The sequence below is a fragment of the Salvelinus sp. IW2-2015 genome, linkage group LG4q.1:29, assembly GCF_002910315.2.
Source record: "Salvelinus sp. IW2-2015 linkage group LG4q.1:29, ASM291031v2, whole genome shotgun sequence".
NCBI classification, from domain to species: Eukaryota; Metazoa; Chordata; class Actinopteri; order Salmoniformes; family Salmonidae; genus Salvelinus; species Salvelinus sp. IW2-2015.
This window is the reverse complement of record NC_036842.1, coordinates 6,043,940-6,050,936: the sequence shown is the minus strand read 5'-3', so window position 1 is coordinate 6,050,936 and position 6,997 is coordinate 6,043,940.

Below are 6,997 nucleotides of genomic sequence, written 5' to 3'. Positions count from 1 at the left end.
GCATTTGTCCTTAATAATTCTCAACTTCTAATGTAGCCACAACTTCACCAATACTCTTCAATCCGCTATCGTGACCAATTCACAACACTTTATATCATCAAATACCCATTTTTTAATTCTATAATTAACACAATATAAATCAATATACACCACACGACAGGCCTGGGGTTCCCCCACGTGGAGGTTTGTTGCTCTCCTGATTGGCTCAAAAGCCACGTTGTCGGCACACGACCACATCGAGACAGAGGCATCTACGCAGCACTTCTACAAGACAACGCACAAAATGGGAAGGTTAGTTGGTAACGCCACACACACAAAGTACAATCTTTTGTCGAGCAAGAAAAGGAACGGCTCCCGTTGACACACACATGATATCCACACACCACACGCACACGACACACACAAGGTCCACACACACACACACACACACACCACACGACACAACACATCTACACTGTCCTCCTCATTTCCCTGTCCTTCTCTTCCCTAATCCTTGACTACGTCGCCTTTACTCTCCCCTCTCCCTATCTCTCTCTCTCACTCTCTCTCCTCAAGAGTAACAGAGAGGCTACACTGAAGAGTAACAGTTAATCAGAGAGAATGCTGTGAGCTGTCATTACATTAACATCATTAAAGTCAACTAAGTTTTTCAAATGGAATTTAAATAAAAATGGATTATCATAATATCGGCTGGGAAATTGCTTCATCTAATTACCCAAACCAATACTGCTAATCTGTGTAATTCTAACAATATAATTTCTCTAAATATCTGCAGTTGTCCATAATGGTCACTCTTCCCAGGCCTGTTAGACCCAGGGATGTAGTCCCAAAGGTACCTCCTCCGAGCAGGTAAAGACACTATACTGTTCTCTCACCACAGGGGGGCAACATTGAGCTGTTAACTCTTCTTCCCTAAACAGCCTGTTTCCTGCCTCCTGTTTTAAAACTTGTGCTATAGCCATAGAGAATGATAGAGGCCTCTAGTGGCCAAAAGGTCGTTTTAGCATGGGCAGCGCCATTGACAACTTCCACCATGCTTCTGTCATTTTAAAGTAGTCAAATTAGTCAACTGGGTGGGGATTCCTATGGGTTGTAGCCTCAATGGCGCTGCCCATGCAGTCGAAGACACTGTAATGGCGCAGATGTAATAATGACTCCTATATATCTCTATGGTTATAACTTGCATGTTGGTCAGGAGTTGTGATTTGGTCAACCATGACCACAACCACCCGCCACCTGAAGAGCTTCTTCCCTCGTGCCACCTGGTCCACGGTGATCTGATTCTGATTGTATGTCCCACTTTGATTTTGATCGATGCTGTGCCCAACACAGATTTGTGACGATCGGGTGGAGTTAGGCGCATGGAAGAACCTGGTATGTGTCTGAAATACCAGGTTAAATTAAACCGAAATAAACAGTTTGTTCCATTTTCATATAATCATAATTGAATTGACAGTGAATCTAGTTCTCGTTTTATGAAGTTTTACCACCATATATCAGATTTAACTACATGTTAATGTCAAAATCTCCTCATCCCAAGTATCCCTTCCTTCCTTAACCTTGACTCTGGGGGCACGTTCAGCAGGACGCAATGTTTTGTTACATTCAGATAGAAATATGCTATGTAGAACAAACATGCCTCTCCACCCTCACCACCCCCAGGTGGTGAGGGTAGGTAACAACATCTCCACCCCGCTGGTCCTCAACACTGGGGCCCCACAAGGGTGCGTTCTGAGCCCTCTCCTGTACTGCCTGTTCACCCACGACTGCGTGGCCATGCACGCCTCCAACTCAATCATCAAGTTTGCGGACGACACTACAGTGGTAGGCTTGATTACCAACAACGACGAGACGGCCTACAGGGAGGAGGTGAGGGCCCTCGGAGTGTGGTGTCAGGAAAATAACCTCACACTCAACGTCAACAAAACAAAGGAGATGATTGTGKACTTCAGGAAACAGCAGAGGGAGCACCCCCGTATCCACATCGACGGGACAGTAGTGGAGAAAGTAGTAAGTGTTAAGTTTCTCGGCGTACACATCACGGACAAACTGAATTGGTCCACCCACACAGCCAGCGTTGTGAAGAAGGCGCAGCAGCGCCTCTTCAACCTCAGGAGGCTGAAGAAATTCRGCTTGTCACCAAAAGCACTCACAAACTTCTACAGATGCACAATTGAGAGCATCCTGTCGGGTTTGTATCACCRCCTGGTACGGCAACTGCTCCGCCCACAACCGTAAGGCTCTCCAGAGGGTAGTGAGGTCTGCACAACGCATCACTGGGGGCAAACTACCTTGCCTTCCAGGACACCTACACCACCCGATGTCACAGGAAGGCCATAAAGATCATCAAGGACAACAACCACCCGAGCCACTGCCTGTTCACCCCGCTATCATCCAGAAGGCGAGGTCAGTACAGGTGCCTCAAAGCAGGCCGAAGAGACTGAAAAACAGCTTTATCTCAAGGCCATCAGACTGTTAAACAGCCACCACTAACATTGAGTGGCTGCTGCCAACATACTGATTCAACTCCAGCTCACTTTAATAATGGAAACTGATGGGAATTGATCAAAAATTTATCACTAGCCACTTTAAACAATGCCACTTAATTATAAGTTATATGTATATACTGTACTCTATATCATTCTACTGCATCTTGCCATCTTTATGTAATACATGTATCACTAGCCACTTTAAACTATGCCACTTTTATGTTATGTTTACATACCCTACATTACTCATTTCATATGTATATACTGTACTCGATACCATCTACTGCATCTTGCCTATTGCCGTTCTGTACCATCACTTATCTCATATATTTTATGTACATATTCTTTATCCCTTTACACTTGTGTGTGTATAAGGTAGTAGTTGTGGAATTGTTAGGTTAGATTATCGTTGGTTATTACTGCATGTCGGAACTAGAAGCACAAGCATTTCGCTACACTGCATTAACATCTGCTAACCATGTGTATGTGACAAATAAAATTTTATTATTTGATATGTAGAATAAAGAATCATCTTGGCTCTATTCATATTTCATTTCTATCTGCAACGTTTCAAAACTCCTTTGTACTGAACATGGCCCTGGTGTTCTTTATGCATTTTCTACTGTTATTTCTGTTAAAGCGCTGTGCTTTGATGATCTATAACGTTATCCACTATAAAGAGCTGCCACTTTCTCTCCCGTCTCAGAACGTTTAAAAACCAAGCGTGTTAAGCACAGCTCTCTCTCACGTCCATCTGAAAGGAAGCAGAGCTCTGTGAGTAGAAGGGGAAATATAATGTTTGGCCATAAGAGCCACCGCACGTTATAGACATGTTCATAATTTAACCATCAACCCACTTGGATGGAAGATCCTAAAAGACAGTATATCAGCTCATTGAATAAAAACATTCAAAGCATTTTACTGCTCATAGTGCACTTGCTCTCTCTCTCTCTCTCTCTCTCTCTCTCTCTCTCTCTCTCTCTCTCTCTCTCTCTCTCTCTCTCTCTCTCTCTCTCTCTCTCTCTCTCTCTCTCGCTCTCTCTCTCTCTCTCTCTCTCTCTCTCTCTCTCTCTCTCCTCTTCTCTCTCTCTCTCTCTCTCTCTCTCTCTCTCTCTCTCTCTCTCTCATTTACAATGTGCAATGATACTGGAGTGATAAGAGGTAGATATGTATAGGGGTAAGGTGACTAGGCAACATGATATATGATAAACAGAGAGTAGCAGCAGCATATATGAGGATTGTATGTGAGTGGGTGGGTGTAGAGTCAGTATAAAAGTGTGTGCATATTACAGTATGTGTGTGTGTGTTGGAATGTCAGTGTGCGTGAGTGTGTAGGGCCCTGAGAGTGTGTATAGAGTCAAATCAAGGGTCAACTCAGAAAGTCAGTGTAGCTATTTTGTTAGCTATTTAGCAATCTTATGGCTTGGGGATAGAAGCTGTTCACGAGCCTGTTGCCAGACTTGATGCACCAGTACCGCTTGCCGTACGAGTGTGTGTGCGCGCGCGCGTGTGTTTCATGTGTATGTCTCAGGAGGCATACGTTCTAAGTCCCATTGCAGCAAAACAAGATTCAAAAGCCATGATATATGCCTACTTGACCACTATTAGTACGAGCTGTGCCAGACTTGACAGGTATTGTCTGCTAGGTGGYAGTATAACGTCTGCACAGGTGACTGGGTTTGTTCAGCTAAGCCACTGACTACCACGTAGGGATCATACATCAAACAGTGCAAGTCTGAGTCCGTCTGCACCTTCATCTCTCATAGACATGACCGATGATAGACCATTTTTAGACAAACACTTGGCATGATGAAGTGATATAGCTTGGTCAGAATATAATGTGCATTTTCATATCCTTTTTCATAGTGTGCCCCTTTCGTCTTAGACCATTCATCTGCGGTATGGAACTCCAGCAATGCTTTTTAGAATGTGAGTTAAGCCAATTGGTATTGTGACAAATGGCTTCACCTCAATGTGTTACTGGCAGTGTGTGATGAATGTTGGCGTCCAGAAGTGGAAGCTGGAAATGAAATACAGTAGTAGTCTACCTACCTGAATGTCCAGCCTGGTCTCATAGACTAGACGTAACATAACCAAATTCATATGATATGTTATGTTTGGTATGGTTACATAAGACAGAAGGTTACTTAAGGCAAAAATGAAAGGAGGGTGATTGGTCAGGGTGGATGGGTGGCCTTATAACGCGAACATCTAGCAACCCAAAGGTTGTGTTCGAATCTCATCACGGACAACTAAAGGCTAATTAGTAACTTTGCAACTACGTATTAAATTTAAAATACTTTCCAACTACTTAGCATGTTAGCTAACCCTATCTCCAACTTCAACCGTTTAACCTAACTCCTAACTCTAACCTTAACATTAACCCTCAACTTAACCCTAACCCCTAGCCTAGCTAACATTTGCCACCTAGCTAATGTTAGTGTAGCCACCTAGCTAATGTTAACCACAACAAATTGGAATTCGTAACATACTGTATCATACTTTGGAATCTGTTGCAATTGTTTGCAATGCGTAACATATCATACAAATTGTAGTCCGTAACATATTGTATCATACAAAATGGATGATGGACATCCACAAATTAAAACATATCATACCGAACGTAACATATCATACTCATTTGAGTGTCCCGGATTTTCGTTTATATGTCACGTCTACCCCTGAGTCCAGGTTGGAATGTCCAGAAGACAAGAAGAGCTTTGTGCAACTGACTTGAGGGGACTTCACCGTCAGCAATTGTAGGCAATGTCACTGTGCCATGGAACCTTACGCACATTGACAGAGCTAAAATCAAATATTTTACACCAGCGTCATATCTATGGCTCTGTTTTTACACCGCTTTACACACATGGGCAGTCGGGCAATAGGCTAAGTAACTGAGTGAGACTGTATACTGCTGTTGATGAGTCTAGAGACCCCTAACCTGAGCCATTAATAGAGTTTGATATTTCATTCTGATGGGTAATTTCCTATTTAACAGCCATGAAGGATGAAGGCTGAGCTGCAGGTTAGAAGAGAGGGGGAGTGTAATACTTGTCTTAGGGAGAATATCACAAGGAGATGGGAGTACAGGTTAGTGTGTCATTTAGTAAAATATCGTGTGGAATACAACTTACAGTAGGACCATAGTGAGCATGTACACTCTCTATTAGTTGTCATAACATAACTGTTGTAATGCATTACTGCTAGGTCACAGATACTACAGGAAGGAGGGTGAGGGGGATTGGTGGGTCCATCAGGCACAGTGACGTGTTTGGGGAAGAGGAGTGTGTGTGTATCTGTGTGTGTCTGCGGGTGTGTCTGTCTGTTTGCGTGTGTGCGAACTGGAGAGGATTGGGATGCAGTGATCCATGGGCTTTGAGATTGAGTGTATTAATGATAACTGAACTATATTGACTCACTGGTGGACAGGGGAGCATGTGTGCCAATGTGTGTGTATAAGGGGTCTTATTGACTACTTGGTTTGCGGCATAGATGGATTTTAGAGAAGGAGAGAGAGTGGGTGGGGGAGAAGAGAAGAGAGTGAGTGAGGAGGGGCGAGGGAAGAGAGAGAGAAAGAGAGAAAGAGAGAAGAGAGAGAGAGAATGAAGAGAGAGAGAGTGCGTTGAGAGAAAGAGAGAGAGAGAGAGAGAGAGAGAGAGAGAGAGAGAGAGAGAGAGAGAGAGAGAGAGAAGAGGAGAAGAGAGAGAGAGAGAGAGAGAGAGAGGAGAAGAAGAGAGTACGAAGAGAGAGAGGAGAGAGCGACGAGAGAGAGAGAGAGAAGAAGAGAGAGAGAGAGAAGAGAGAGAGAGGGAAGAGACTGAGAAAATATTTCCTTTCATTAGAGAGTGGGGTATTGATAAGGTTTCTATCGCTGTGTGTATCTTTCCATTACTGGAAGTTTTATCCAAGTTTTGCAGAGTGAGCTCTTATTCCCTATTGGCCGAGAAAGATTTCACAAGGCTCTTTAGCTCTGTCTGACTTGAACAGAGATCTTGTCCAATAGGTATACCTGTGTTCTCACAAAACGAAACCAGTCAAATTGTCATAATTGAATTGCGAGGTTACTAGCTTTTGATCATTTTTTTTTTAAACTTGCAGCTTGTAGTGTTTTTTTGTTGCTTTTGAAGTTATTGTGAATGAGACCACAAGCTAATGAAGCTCTTTCTGCCTCCAGATATAAAATACTGCTTAACCCTTGTGTTGTCTTAAGGTCCTACATGACTCTCCACTATGTTTAACAGCAGAGAAGAAACCCTGCTAAATTATATTTTTTCAACTTGAAACTGATGACTTTTCCTGGAGTACCGCGACATTAGAAAAAGTGAAACATCCCTTTTTCATTATTCCATTTTAAGCTGTACACCACCAGGGTACAAGATTGTCTATAAAATAATTTTACACCACCACAATAACCACAAGACACACATACAGACACACACACACACACACACACACACACACACACACACACACACACACACACACACACACACACACACACACAC